A 15,894-nucleotide genomic window follows, 5' to 3' on the forward strand; every position below is an offset into this window, starting at 1 on the left:
CACTAATGTTCACTCTTTGCCAGTTTTCCCCCCTTTATCATTATATTTTCCTCTTGGGTTCCTGGTGGACTTTTTGAAAATACCACTGCCCCGTCAGTAACGTCATACATTATCACAGAAGTTTTCTATTTAGATTTGTTTGTATTTCAAAATAAAGTGATCTGTCCTGGCACTAATGTGGGCTTTTGAAATTACCATAGGCATAATGACAGATACCTTTTTGGAAATCTTGCAGACTGTTGTATGACCATTGTTACTTTAAAGAAGCTGTATTTTCTTTGGAGCCATTGGATTTAGCCCACCCAGTTTTCTTTTTCCTCTGTTAATGCTCAACAGAAAGCTGAAGATAGTTAAGCCACAACTTTCCAATCTTGTGCACATTGCTTTTCTGGTTTACTGCCATAGGATCCTATATTAGTATCTTACAGACATCTTTGATGGCCAATCAGAAGCAGTTAAATTACCTTAAATTTTTTTAAATGGAACTCTGACAGCCAATAAGAAATCCTTTGGGTGGGAACTGTAACAACCCTTTCGGGTGATTTTAAGAACACTTCTAAAATTTCAGAATCTTCTGTTTTGGAAGCACATGTGGCTCTAGTGCATCTGCTGTGTGTATTTGCCAGGCATTTTGAAGCCTTAAGTTCCTTGTAGTTTTAAGTCTGGATCTGACCCCTGTTCTGCTTCTCAAGGTAACTTTAAAACAGGAAGTGTGCAAAGGAGGTAACTGATGACGTGAGCAGCCAATCATTGCTTTGTGTTCTTAGCTGATAAAGCAGCTCAACCAATGGGACCACTCTGGAGGCAAGGTTTGGTGTCAAATAGCATGCTAGATTGAATGCCTTTGACTGTTAAAGTGGAAGGAGGCTGCAGGGCTTCATTGGAGCCTCGGAGTTTTTCACTGAGGCAGGGGTCAGCTGAAAGACAAAGAAAAATGGCGAATAGTTTGCTGGGGGGTGGGGGGACAGCTGTTCGGGCTTTCACTGGAGTGGACATTCCAGACTCAGGTTTCTGCATCTCCTGCTGCCTTTTGTTTCCTCCGTCCTTCTGGGGGGGAGGGATAGGAGTGACTTAAATTCTCCCTGTCCGAGGAGATATAAATAACTACATGTAAAATTAATGCAGTTCCCGGTAAGTTTAATTCTTTGTTTTGTGTTAAAATGGTCGAAACTGTTTAGCTTCAGAGAGTGTAGACAAGTTGCACTGTTTCAGAAAATGGCCACTTTACATTCCATGCATACCTTTTGGTGCACCTAGAATACCTTGTTCTGTTTAGATTTTGCATGCCCTTCAACTCGGATTTCTTTTCCTAGTTGAGTATGGACTAGAGCAGGTACATGAAAGAAGGCTAATCATTTTTCAGGGGCACACAGAAGCAAAGCACTTTGTCTTTGCTTTCGGTAAACTTAACTGTTTTCCAAATAATTTTCCTTTGTTCAAGTGCACTGAACCTTTCCTATAGAATAGGCTGAGTTGTTGTGAGACTTTTTCTGTTTCCATGCACTTTGTTGACATTTGTGTTTTCAGAGGTGGAAGTAGCACCATTGCTGTTCTAAATTTGTGTGAAAATATGATTTGCACTGGGACGCAGGTTCTAATGGTAAAGGCCCACATACCAATGTGAAATTCTCCCATAACTTTCTTGATTTACCTGTCTGCTTCTGCGTTCTAATAAGTGCCAGTTAATGAACAGCCTTTGTTTTAAAATGCACAGTTTAGCTTAGAATGCCGGTTAGAAACATCTCCACTATATTGGCAGTGACAAGAACAAATCTTTTTCCACCAGTTTCACACATTTTGTTAGGTGTTGATTTGGTTCCTTAAAATGATGTGAGCAAAATGCTTTTCATTTTCTGTATGAAATCTTTAAAATCCTAATTTTACCTATAGTTTGTGAATAGGAAAGTTAAGTGTATAGGCACCCTGTCTTTTGCCCTTGGTTCCCCCCCCCCCCCCTTAGGGATATGAAACTAATGTGGGTTGCTGGCTAATCGGTAACCAGCCTGTTCTTGTAACTAGTGAAATCTTCCATCTCATGTACTAAGATCTATAAGACACTTGATTCCAAAAAGCAATTCTTTGTTTTCTTTCTGTTTGCAAATATGGAATGAAGGTCATTGGAACATTTCTGCAGCAGACTTAGTATGGAGCAGTGAACCGGCAGCACTCAGCCTCTGGGTAGGGAAAAGGAGCAGGCCCTATTAGAGAAGTTTGGAGGCTGTTAGTTTGCCTTCCCCTTGAGTAAAGGATTTACTTGAGAGAATCGATGGGGGTTTAGATTTGGGGCTCTTGGAATTGGAGTGGTATAGCAGTCAAAGTTGCTAGATACAGGCCTCTGTCGTTGCTCGGAAAAGTGACCTTGAAAAACTGCCGAGGAGTTGAAAGATTGAAGGACAAAGTTTGTTTATGCAGATTTTGGACTGAAAAGCTTCTATTTAAGATGAAAAGAAGCTGTACTTCTGATGTTCAAGTCCAGTGGTTAGTAGGGTTATGTTATAGATTCAGATTAGGAGTTTTCAAGCAATACAGCAGCGAGGCTGCGTTCATTTTTCTCTCGCACTCTTCTTCGTTCCCTCCCCCCAGCAAAAAAATTTTAAATCCTTCTGGTATGATGGTTGAGTGAACTGCCTGACATTCAGAATTCCTTGCATGCTACCTTGTCTTCTATGTAATCTAGAGGATTCTTAGTGAAGAATGGTATTTCAGGAGTTCAAAGTAGTTACGTTTGTGAAACTTCTTTTGGGAAATTGGAATGCTTATGGTAAGAAAGCAGTCCTTCTTTACGGAAAAAAAAAAAGGCAAACGGTCATTCTGAGAAGTTAAGTCCTAAGAGAAAGGAGTACATGTTAAAGATTACTTTTTAACAGATTATTATTTTAAATTTGTTTTTTTCACAAGTCATTGATTTATATGTTACCAGTTACTCCAGCTTTTAACACGGGATTTAAAAAACAGTTGTAGATACTGAATGACCCTGCTGGTCCTGGGAGAAGGCCCGGAGCTGGGGAGGCAGAAGGTAAGTGGCTCACAGTGTGAGGCCTAGGTAAAACTCTTTTTTAACTTAAGAACTTTGTGGATTTAGCTTCTTGGAAAGATACTGCCTCTAGCCTGGGTCCTTAACCTTTTTAGGGTCATGGTTCCTGAGAGTCTGACCTGCTGCCTGAGGAGGTGCACACAGACAAGCATGTGCAGAGCCCCTGGTGACTAAGATGTTTTCCAGTATGTGTTGACTGGTTAATATGATCTCATTTAACACTTTAGCCAGACCAATGTTTCCCAGAGAAATGAAGAAAACTCTACTTCCATAAGGCGCAGAGACCTGGAGCTAACTATAACTTAGGCTGGGGGGTGGGTGCAAGTGTAGAGGAGAGGCTTAAATGGGGTCTGAGGATATTTATTAACTCTGATTACAGTATTTGAGGCTGCATGGTGCAGTGGCACAAGCAGGAGATGGTGTGTTCTGCTATCACCAGCTTTGTGAGCTTGGGCAAGTCAGCCATTTAGTGTCAGCTTCCTCACATGTAAAAATGGAACCTAAAAATAGCGCCTTCCTATTTAGTGGTGAGTCTCAAATAAGATCATGTATGTCAGAGTGCTTTGTAAACTGTGAAGTGCTGCATAAACGTTAGTTGTTACTAATCCAAACTATGGGTTAAATGCTTATGGAGATAGATGTGGCATCAAAGAAAATGCTATTATTTTAATATGTTGACTAAAGAGTTTGTTTAAACCTGACACATCTCTTTTTAAACTGGCTTCACATGCCTTCACCTGCATATTCCTGTTTATGCTTATAGGATCCCATGTAAAGCAGACTTTGAGACCATCAAACATTCCTTTACCAAGATTCCTGTGGAAGAATTTTAACCCTTTTGTCAAAAATCAAGGATCTCTTAGAGCAAGGTGAAATGAGAACGCTGATTTTTTTAAAACCCTTGTTAGACTTAGGGACCTCTCAGAATAAATGCCGGGAACCTGTTCTGATTGTATACTAAGATTTGCAGTATAATGCAGGTGAGTTGTAATAGTTGCAGGTGTTTAACATAACAGGAAGGGATTACATTTTTCATTTGTGCACCAAATATTTATAAAGGGGAGCCACTTTTCATTTGCTTAGTGGTCATATGATCTCTTTTATGTCAGTTTTCAAACTTGTAAGCTAGTGGATATTCGGATGAAGACTTAAAAAATACTTGGTCTCATCAAAATATAAATGTAGGAATAAATTTCTCACAGTTAATAGCTATTGTAAGATACATTTCCAAGGTAAATGGTGGGAACTCATGGGGTTTTCTTTCTTACCCATTTTACATGCCTGGTGTCATCTATTTTTAGGGTTCCCCCCCCACCCGCCCCCAGGGTGGTGGTGGTAGTGGATATTTTATAATCTATTTGATTTCTGGTCCTGTTATTTCCTCAGGCATGGTCAGTCAGCATTAATGTCTACCTCCTTTCTGTGCACTGAAAGAGTCATTTTTATAAAATAAGGTTTGGCAAAATTGGCATTGGCTTCTACAAATTAAATTCTAGTTTCAGGGATGTGTATGTTTGAAGACAGCAATCATGGTCACTGGGAACTTGTTCCTAAAAGAAGATGGGGATCTCCTTTTTAAAGAAGCAGTATACTTTCGTGGAGGCTCCAGTAACCCAAAAGGCACTTTTAAAGCTAATCATTTATCCATGGTCTTCTTCATGAAAGACGTTATTTTTGCCTGTCCCTATTCCCAATGAAATATGCATACAGAGTGTGTATACTGTTAAGTTAGCCCAGTGAAAATTATTTAGGGATCTAGCCTGATTCTCTTCTTATAAAGTGGGGAAGTTGAGGCCCAGAGAGGTTAGCTGTCTCAGTCTTCCAGCTTTTTAGTAAGTGGTCAGAGATTGAACTCCAGCTCAGTTCATTCAAAGTTTCTTTCATTCCTCTAGGTTGTTTTTACTTACTGTTTCATATTTGTCTTCCTTTTTTGGTACATCTGTACAGGTTTGCTATTTGAATACAGAAGGAACAGAGAGAAAGTGGGCCATGGAAGACGTTCAGAAGTCTTCATGTGGAGTGTGTCAGTTAAGAAAGTCTGCTGTGGCAGCAGACTTACTGTCGTTTTTGGGATCTGAAGATCTCTGGCCTCAGGTAGTTGCTTATTCAGAAAGCTGAGGAATCAGCCAGGAAGCTAATGGTACCCACCTGGTTGAAGTGTCCCGGAGAGCAGGGTTTCTTATGCATTCCTTTCACTGCAAGGCAGTAAAGGTACACAAATACAACGCCTGCATGCCAGTTAGTTTTGTTGTTATTGTTAACACACCTCGAGAACATACTAATTCCCAAACAAGTTTGGGCCTGGTTCTTCCTGGTTTAAGTGGTTCCTTAAAGCCAACCAGTATGTAATAAACAAAGATCCCAGGATCTTTTTAAGCATTTGCCAAGACTGAATAGAAATCATTGTGTATATACTTCCAAAGGAACATTTTCATTATGCCAACTTTAATCATTACTGCCAGCAAAATTAGTATTGTATACCTGCATATGTGTGTTTGGGTAGTTGTAGGTTTGATTTTTGTTTTTATTTTATTTTGCATATTCTCTGGTAGACCATAATGTTTTTGAAAATTTTTTAATTTTTTCCTTTTGTGGCTGGATTTCTTTTAACTACCTTCATATATTTGAACAAAAGATATAGTTTATTGAAAGAACAAGAGCTTGAATAATGTAACTCATGTTATATTTAAGTCTTGAGGTATACTGTGACTGAAAATTTATGGTAGACACACAGCTGGATGATATCTACTTCATGTCTGCTTAGTTTTCTTTTTAATCGGTTCTTTCTGCTACCTCTGTTGGGCTTGGCTCTTTAGAACTTAGATTCTATTTGCATTAGCACCCATATCTTCCTGTCTCTCCCCTCGGCATTGAAAAACCGGACTCCACTGTTCAGTAGTTGACCAAAGTTTTTCTGTAAGAATATTTACTATAAACGGAGTTACAACTCTATACCCTGCAGTGAAAAAGGGCAATTGAAGGATAAGAAATGAAGATAAATTCTAGTGTAAAGGCAGAACTAGGAAAAAAATCTTGTAAATGTTTAACTTTAAAGTGGCATAACATAGCTTGTGACCTTGTGTTCCTTAGTTCAGAGGAAGAAAGGATATATAAAAATAACCATGGCAAACAACAGTGCTGATTCACTTGGTTATCCTTTTTTCTTGGAAGTTCTGTCATTTTGGTCTGTCTCCGTAGCTTCAGTTATACAGAAAACTAAAGAGAAGACTTGCTTAACTGGAAATATCCAGACAAAATGAGTTTTTCCTTTATCTATCTACGCTATATAGTTCTTGTGTGTATTTGTGTTAGTAGTTCAGTCATGTCCGGCTCTTTGTGACCCTATAGACCATAGCCTGCCAGGCCCCTCTGTCCAGGGAATTTGTCAGGCCAGAATACTGGTGTGGATTGCCATTCCCTCCCCCAGGGGATCTTCCCGACCCAGGGATCGAACCTGCATCTCCTGTGTCTCCCACATCACAGGTGGATTCTTTACCACTTGAGCCATCAGGGAAGCCCCTGTGAGAAAATACTAAAGTTGAATGTTTTATACTTCTTTCACTAATTCACCTGCATGCATGTCTCATTTATGTGGAGATTTCAAAAAATGTATACAGATAAAACTGGTGTATACTGTAATTTTTGTAATACTACAGGATCTAACAGTCTGGTAGCGGAGACAGATGATGTATATCAAGTGTGTGAAACTGAGCTGGAAAGTATAAGCAAAAGGCACAGAATTCAGAGAAGGGGAGACCCTCTGGCTTAGGAATGAGGGAACGCATTTTAACTGGGTGTAAAAGACTCTGATGCTAGGAAAGGTTGGGGCGGGAGGAGAAGGGGACGACAGAGAATGAGATGGCTGGATGGCATCGCCGACTCTGTGGACATGAGTTTGAGTGAACTCTGGGAGTTGGTGATGGACAGGGAGGCCTGGCGTGCTGTGATTCATGGGGTCGCGGAGAGTCGGACACGACTGAGCGACTGAACTGACTGACTGGACTTGGAGGTAGGGGCATGAGCACTTAAGGTGTGGGGAACAGGAGGAGCAGCGTCAGGATTCAAACGGTGTAGTGTGGGGTGAGAGCAGTAAATGGTCTGCATGGTGCATAAGGTTATGAGTTAGGGATAGGTCTGTCGATCCCAAGTTGCTTCAGTCGTGTCCGAGTCTTTGCGACCCTATGGACTGTAGACCCCCAAGCTTCTGGAGTGGGTTGCCGTGCCCTACTCCAGGGGATCTTCCCAACCTAGGGATTGAACTCATGTCTCTTATGTCTCCTGCATTGGCAGGTGAATTCTTTACCACTCATGCCACCTGGGAAGCCCTCCTGCTGCTAAGTCACTTCAGTCGTGTCCGACTCTGTGTGACCCCATAGACGGCAGCCCACCAGGCTCCCCTGTCCCTGGGATTCTCTAGGCAAGAACACTGGAGTGGGTTGCCATTTCCTTCTCCAATGCATGAAAGTGAAAAGTGAAAGTGAAGTCGCTCAGTCGTGTCTGACTCAGCGACCCCATGGACTGCAGCCTACCAGGCTCCCCCATCCATGGGATTTTCCAGGCAAGAGTACTGGAGTAGGGTGCCATTGCCTTCTCTGGGGAAGCCCTGAGGGAGTAGCAAAAGAAAGAAATCTCAGAAGTGAGTTGGAGTCAGATATTGGAGGGCCTTGACTTCCAAGCTAAGGAATTTGAACTGTCTATGCTTAATAATGGTAAACCATTGGAAATGTTGGGTGATAGGTTCATGTAACATTATCAGAGCTGTGCTTTTATAATATTCATTAAATATAATTGTAGAAATTATCAGAGGATCCTAGAAATAGTAAACATTATGCAGTGAGTTCACATACTAGGTTCACAACCCATAGGATTATTGTGAGGGTAAAAGAGCAGTGTAAAAGGCTTAGAACCATACTTGGCACACAGTCCTAAATGAGTAGCGTTAGCTGTTATACATCATTTTTATTATTACGTGGAAGAGATGAGAACCTGAGCAGAGATAGTGGCAATATGAAGAAAGGTCAGGAGATGGACACTGTTATTACAGAGTTTGCCAGTTGATTAGAATTGAACAGAATCTAGGATGACTCAGATTTCAAGCCTGGGAGACTGGAGGATAGAAATAGAGAAGTTAGAAGGAGCAGATTTGGGGAAAGAAGATAGATGTAACTTTAGACAAAAGGAGTTAGAGTTCTGGGTGGCTTTCCAGTTGGAGATGTTTAGCAAGCAGGACTGGAGCTTTGGAGAAATACCAGAATTGGTAAACTGTGTTTGGAATTTAAGCTCATCAAGATTATAACTGAACCTGGGGAATGGATGGGAAATCAAGGGAAAGGGTGGACAGAGGACCAGAAGAATAAAGCTTCGTGTCCATGAAGGAAACACAGAAAAGGTTGGACCCTGAAGTTGAGACATCTAGAAATTAGCATGGTGGAGTGCCATGCATGATAGACGATCTTGTCACAGGTTAAAGTGAGCAAGGGCATCAGTATTAGCCCATAGGTTACATATTCAGAAAGGTAATACTAACATTTTCAGTGTGTGCTTTGATATGAAGAAGGTTAGAAATACTGCCCTATGATGTGGCCTTCACTTTTTCTGAAAAAGTACAAGTATTTCCTTGAAAAGTTATGTAGTAGCTCTTTGAGATTAGTTATATATGTGTTTACATATATGTGTGTGGATGCATAACCTCAGACTTTCTTGTTTAAGCTCTTAAGTATACACACACATCTCCATCCAGTGCAAAGACTTTTCCCTAAGTTGCATCCACCTAATCTTATCACTGTTAGCTTTGTAAAGCCTCCAATGGCAGCATTCTGCATGAAGCCAACCATAAATACACAGTAGGAATTTGGCAACATTTACTTAGCAAGTAGTTTATATCCACATGGTCATGATAACACTGAAAAGCAGCACGCATAATAAATTACCAGGAATAGGAGAGCCTTGTCTGTAGGATTTAGCAGATTTCTTGGCTAGGTATGTTGTAACCTCAGTCTAACAGAGGCAATAAGAATGTTTTCATTAGAGGAATAGTGGTAAGTTTCCAGCTATCTTATTGTTTATATCCTGAGCTCCATGATTATTTCTCTTCTGGTAATTAACAGGCCAGATGCTCATAACGCTACCCTTGAAGGTAGTTAAGTAATGTAATATGTGTATGAAACATAGTCCTTTACAGTTAATGGAGTGATTTTTAAAGTTTTTGTCAAACAGGATAGGTGAACACAACTCTTTCTTTTCAGAATGAAACGTAATGTAAATAGATAGCATACGAGCATGAATACTACCATCATGTCGGGGAATTATCTAAATTTACTAAGATCAGAGAAATAGATGAAGGATTTCCAAACAGATACAAGGTTAGAATTGTGTTAGTTGTTCTCTGGTGTTCCTTAGACGTGCAAACGTACACTTGTGGTATGTATTGGGCACCTCTTATATTTGAGTTCTTCCCTTTAACCACAGAGATTAGTGTTTTTAGATGAGTCATTGTGTTCTTAAATAATCAGCTGCTTGTATTTCCTAGCTGTGATTTATAATCTTTGTTTTATCCCTGTTAAGGTAGTTAGAACAGGGATTTTGATTCTAAGAGGAATGGCCACATAATTAAAATAACACTTCCACTATGTTCACAGTGTAGCTATGGCAGGTGATTCCTCCTAAAAGTGTGCAGCAATGGAAGTCGCTCCAGTAAGTGGGGGCTGCTGCTGCTGCTAAGTCGCTTCAGTCGTGTCCGACTCTGTGCGACCCCATAGACGGCAGCCCACCAGGCTCCCCCATTGCTGGGATTCTCCAGGCAAGAATACTGGAGTGGGTTGCCATTTCCTTCTCCAATGCATGAAAGTGAAAAGTGAAAGTGAAGTCGCTCAATCGTGTCCGACCCCCAGCGACCTCATGGACTGCAGCCTGCCAGGCTCCTCCGTCCAGGAGCTAGGCTAAGGCTATTCCTCTCAACTATAGTGAAAAGATAGTGACTTCTCATCATCAGGCCCCCAGAGAGTGAACTTGATCTACTGGACCTTTTTATGTCTACTCTTGGTTGATGACCAGATAGTCCCAAGTCCTCGTCCTTATGGGCAACTGCAGCTTTAACAAGCTTGAAAACCGTAAACTTTCTACTCTGAAATATATAAGAATCTGACAACTTGGCTTTTTGGGGTATGTTCTCCAGGAGGATGATCAGGAAAACTAAAAGACACTAAGCAGAGGGCAGAATTTAGTGTCTGTGAATCAGCAGAATCATGCAGCTAAATCAATAAAGCCAAGCTCTTATTGACACTCTTTTAATGCCCTCCAAGTTTTTTATTGAGAATTCTCCAGTTTTTAGATGGATTAATTCTCCAACACAGTCTTCCATTTTTCAGTTGAGTCTATGATTAGATAATTATGAACATTTGTCTTAACATTTTCTAAAGTAGAACAGGTTTCTTCCCATCCCCACTTTTTTTTACTTTTCCATTGTGTTACTACACAACAGTTATTGCACAGCTGAGCTTCGGTACTTGAGAAGGGGTTTCCCCATATGCACATTTCAAAGAAAAGAACCCAGAGTGAAGTCAAAGGTACCTGGGGTTTTAAACTAGTTCTTGAGGAGCTTGTGTTTGTTCATTAGTAGATGTGTGTTGAGTCCCCACTGTGTGCAAGCCATGTTTTCCTTGAGGATGTGCCAGAAACAAACATAATTAAATAAGAACTGGGGAGAAAATAGGAACATGAAAATTTTAGGCTTAAAAAATAATGTGCCTAATAATAATAATGTGTCTGAAAAAAGTGAATACGCTAATTATAGAAATAGATTTTATTGGTTGCCAGGAATAGTTTCTTGGGGAGAAAAAAATTTAGTGATCGCTGATCAGTGACTGTGTATGTTTAATTTCTTACAGTTGTGTATAGTGAGAAAGCAAGTTCCTTAGCAGTGCTAGTCCCCCAAAAAACTTTAAAAAGTTGGTTTCAATCCATCAGATAGTCTCAAAAATTACTACTTTCACAACATGTTCCCTTTACTCCAGTATCTTAGATGGAGGTAGAAGCAGCCAGGGCTCTTTTCAGAACTCAAAACAGAATCTTTCTCTTGGTTGGTGGGGCCAGATGGGATGGGATGCTGCCTAGATTCCAGGCTCCTCCACCCTCTTAACATAAAAAACAAGATTCCTTCTGCAAGACAGAACAGCCACATACTTCCTGCTTACAGAAGTCTGAGGTGTCCGAGGAGACATGTTTTAAGAATTTTAGTTTTTTTGGATTTGTCTAGAGAGAGAGCCTGCATAGCCACTGATCATTGACATTCCCAAGGATTTAAGTTAAGAGCGTACCTAATCATATCTATCTTGAATTCTTTATTTGGAACTAGTACATTCATTCTGAATTTAAAACTTTAAAGGGCTTTAAGTTATTCTATGTTTATAAAAGAAGTGGAAGAAGATTTCTCAGTGCATTTGTTTCTATGCATCTGACTCTGCACTCCGGAAACTCTTAAGTAGTCTAAATGAGAGAAAGAAGCAAATTGTATTACTTGTTACTGTATGTAAGGGAGATTGGTCTTTCGGTGTGGTGCTGTTTGAGACTGGTCAGACCAGGATAGATGGCTTGTCTAGCTCTGAGCGGTGATTTTGATCTGCCATATGACAGTTATATGATGCTTGGTATTTTTCAAGGGCTTCTTACTTGTGTTTCCCATTTGTGTGCTGCAGCTGCCCTGTGAGGTGACCAGAGGCCTCAAAAAGTTAAGTGACAGGTTAGTAGCCAGAGAACAAGAACCTCCAGGTCCAATAGATTTTCTTTATGTACTTACCCTGTACTTTACTGCCCCCGACTGTTTGCAGCTGAGTATTCATAGGTGCTACTGACTGTCCTAGAGACAAGCAAGAGGGAATGATAAAATAGAAAAGAGAGTGAGGGAGCAAGGAAAGAGACACAGAGAAATAAGAGAAGGGTGTTTATATGATAGTGGATAGCAGTGCCATGAGCATCTTCTCTTCTGTGTTTGCCACAGAGATTCTGGGAGCAAGATGATTAAAATGATCCTTTGGGTTAAGGATTTGAGTCAGTGATCAAAGCTGAGATTGCTCATATCTCTGAATAGTTTACATATACACACACACCTTAAAGCCACATAAAGTGAGAATGAACCAGCTGTATTAAATCAAGAACAGAATTTTAGAGCTTTTGTATTTCTAGCTTCTCCATTTACTGCATGTGACCTTGAGCACAAAGATACCCAACCCTTGGCTTTCTTATCTGTAAAACTGGAATAATACTGGTATCTTTGGTACTGAGCTAAGTGAAGATCAACTGAGGATAATGTATGAAACAAGTATTACGTAAAACTCTAAAGCTCTTAAGTTGGTATCTTTGAAACATTCTTCAGAATCACACTTTTCACTTCTGGGCATACGTCAGCTCAGGATCCTGCTAGAGACTGGGTGAAAGGTTGTTCTTAGAGTTTCTGAGTCTCAGAAGAGATCCAGGAAGCAAAATGACTCTTTGTTTTAGAATATGATTTAGCTTAGACAACAGGCACTATGGACTTCCCTGGTGGCTCAGAAGGTTAAGAACCCACCTGCAATGCAGGAGACCTGGGTTTGATCCCTCGGTTGGGAAGATCCCCTGGGGGAGGACATGGCAACCCATTCCAGTATTCTTGCCTGGAGTATCCTCATGGACAGAGGAGCCTGGCAGGCTACAGTCCATGGGGTCGCAAAGAGCTGGACACGACTGAGCACACATGGCACTGTTCTTCCTCCAGCTCATGTTAGAATTCTTTTTGAGGCTCAGAGTCTGAAAAAACCAGTTACTTGTTATTCTTCCTTCAGAAATTTATTTGCTTTCATTAGGTTGGAGTGTCAAGAGAGATTAACAGATATTTTTGTGGCACAGAGCGGGCTGGAGGTTGAATGGGTTAGGAAGCCATCTAACAGTTATGTGATCTACTGCAAGCTTTCTAATCTCTGGCACTCAGTTTCCCCATTGTTATGTTAGCAAATCCCCTTTTTTGGTGAAGGGCCAGTTGAGCTATTTCAAGTCTTGAAAGATGATGCTGTGAAAGTGCTGCACTCAATATGCCAGCAGATTTGGAAAACTCAGCAGTGGCCACAGGACTGGAAGAGGTCAGTCTTCATTCCAATCCCAAAGAAAGGCAATGCCAAAGAATGCTTAAACTACCGCACAATTGCACTCATCTCACACGCTAGTAAAGTCATGCTCAAAATTCTCCAAGCCAGGCTTCAGCAGTATGTAAACCGTGAACTCCCAGATGTTCAAGCAGGTTTTAGAAAAGGCAGAGGCACCAGAGATCAAATTGCCAACATCCGCTGGATCATGGAGAAAGCAAGAGAGTTTCAGAAAAACATCTATTTCTGCTTCATTGACTGTGCCAAAGCCTTTGACTGTGTGGATCACAATAACCTGTGGAACATTCTGAAAGAGATGGGAATCCCAGACCACCTGACCTGCCTCTTGAGAAACCTGTATGCAGGTCAGGAAGCTACAGTTAGAACTGGACATGGAATAACAGACTGGTTCCAAATAGGAAAAGGTGTACATCAAGGTTGTATATTGTCACCTTGCTTATTTAACTTATATGCAGAGTACATCATGAGGAACGCTGGGCTGGAAGAAGCACAAGCTGGAATCAAGATTGCTGGGAGAAATATCAATAACCTCAGATATGCAGATGACACTACCCTTATGGCAGAAAGTGAAGAGGAACTAAAAAGCCTCTTGATGAAAGGGAAAGAGGAGAGTGAAAAGGTTGGCTTGAAGCTCAACATTCAGAAAACAAAGATCATGGCATCTGGTCCCATCACTTCATGGGAAATGGATGGAAAAACAGTGGAAACAGTGTCAGACTTTTATTTTTTTGGGCTCCAAAATCACCGCAGATGCTGATTGCAGCCATGAAATTAAAAGACGCTTGCTCCTTGGAAGGAAAGTTATGACCAACCTTGATAGTATATTAAAAAGCAGAGACATTACTTTGCCAACCAAGGTCCGTCTAGTCAAGGCAATGGTTTTTCCCGTGGTCATGTATGGATGTGAGAGTTGGACTGTGAAGAAAGCTGATCGCCGAAGAATCGATGCTTTTGAACTGTGGTGTTGGAGAAGACTCTTGAGAGTCCCTTGGACTGCAAGGAGATCCAACCAGTCCATTCTAAAGGAGATCAATCCTGGGTGTTCATTGGAGGGACTGATGCTAAAGCTGAAACTGCAATACTTTGGCCACCTCATGCGACGAGTTGACTCACTGGAAAAGACTCTGATGCTGGGAAAGGTTGGGGGCGGGAGGAGAAGGGGACGACGGAGAATGAGATGGCTGGATGGCATCACCGACTCTGTGGACATGAGTTTGAGTGAACTGCGGGAGTTGGTGATGGACAGGGAGGCCTGGCGTGCTGTGATTCATGGGGTCGCGGAGAGTCGGACACGACTGAGCGACTGAACTGAACTGAACTGAACTGAGATAATATTTTTAGCTTGTTGATCATACAGTTTCTTTTGTAACACTTGAACTCTACTGTTACTGCCTGAAAACAACCATCAGTTCAGTTCAGTCGCTCAGTCGTGTCCGACCCTTTGTGACCCCATGAATTACATCATGCCAGGCCTCCCTGTCCGTCACCAACTCCCAGAGTTCACTCAAACTCACCTCCATCGAGTTGATGATGCCATCCAGCCATCTCATTCTCTGTCGTCCCCTTCTCCTCCTGCCCCCAATCCCCCCCATCATCAGAGTCTTTTCCAGTGAGTTAACTCGTCACATGAGGTGGCCAAAGTATTGGAGTTTCAGTTTTAGCATCAGTCCTTCCAGTGAACACCCAGGACTGATCTCCTTTAGAATGGACTGGTTGGATCTCCTTGCAGTCCAAGGGACTCTCAAGAGTCTTCTCCAACACCACAGTTCAAAAGCATCAATAATTCGGCGATCAGCTTTCTTCACAGTCCAACTCTCACATCCATACATGACCATGGGAAAAACCATTGCCTTGACTAGACGGACCTTGGTTGGCAAAGTAATGTCTCTGCTTTTTAATATGCTATCTAGGTTGGTCATAACTTTCCTTCCAAGGAACAAGCGTCTTTTAATTTCATGGCCGCAATCAGCATCTGCAGTGATTTTGGAGCCCCCCAAAAATAAAGTCTGACACTGTTTCCACTGTTTTTCCATCTATTTCCCATGAAGTGATGGGACCAGATGCCATGATCTTAGTTTTCTGAATGTTGAGCTTCAAGCCAACCTTTTAACTCTCCTCTTTCACTTTCATCAAGAGGCTTTTTAGTTCCTCTTCACTTTCTGCCATAAGGGTATAGACAACATAAATGAATGGGGCTGCAGTCTTCCAGTAAAAGTGAATTTACAGAAAGAGGCTGCAGGCCAAATTTGGCTTGGGGTCTGTAGTTTGTAGGCCCTTGCCTTTAGAATACCTGTTGGTCTTTTTTCTCCATCATACAAAATACTGATAGTGCTTTGTTGCTGTCATATATGCCTGTGTATATAGCATATATCATGTAAGTTGGACATCAGTGAATGAGGAAACAAGTGTGTGAAGTAATACGTTTACATACTGTTTCTGTTCCACAGAAACAGGTTTTTTTTTTTTTTTAATGTTCTGGTCATGCTTTCCTGTTAAGTTTCATACCATAAGTTGCTCTACCTTCCTTTTTTCCCAGACACACTGTATCTAGCCCTTGTTTGAAAGATTATGTTGTAGTAGACAGCAAACAGAAACATGTTTTTGTTTTTGAAGGAAGTGTCTGTGCTGCCAGTCTGAAAATGTATCTTTGTGAACAGATCTTTAGGAAGAGTAGTGTGCAGCCAGTTTCAACCTATAGTCTTTTGGAAAGCACAGTTTCTTCTGTAT

The 15,894-nt window shown here is 41.2% G+C and overlaps 1 protein-coding gene across 5 annotated transcripts in view; it reads left to right on the plus strand.

Moving 5' to 3' along the window:
• NFYC (nuclear transcription factor Y subunit gamma) overlaps window positions 1-15,894 on the plus strand; it is a 67,767-nt gene that overhangs the window by 15,643 nt on the left and 36,230 nt on the right. The window contains exons 1-2 of one of the 5 annotated variants that reach the window (XM_088835180.1): window positions 998-1,131; window positions 2,956-3,016. The exons of 3 other annotated variants lie outside the window; for them this stretch is intronic. The gene's annotated coding sequence lies outside the window, so the exon portion shown is untranslated. Of the gene's footprint in view, window positions 1-997; window positions 1,132-2,955; window positions 3,017-15,894 lie in introns of those variants that run through there. One more of the 5 variants, XM_088835181.1, reaches the window with a different exon arrangement.

Source organism: Moschus berezovskii, chromosome 4 (genome assembly GCF_049115385.1).
Source record: "Moschus berezovskii isolate FMDL1 chromosome 4, NW_MosBer_1.0, whole genome shotgun sequence".
Lineage (NCBI taxonomy): Eukaryota > Metazoa > Chordata > Mammalia > Artiodactyla > Moschidae > Moschus > Moschus berezovskii.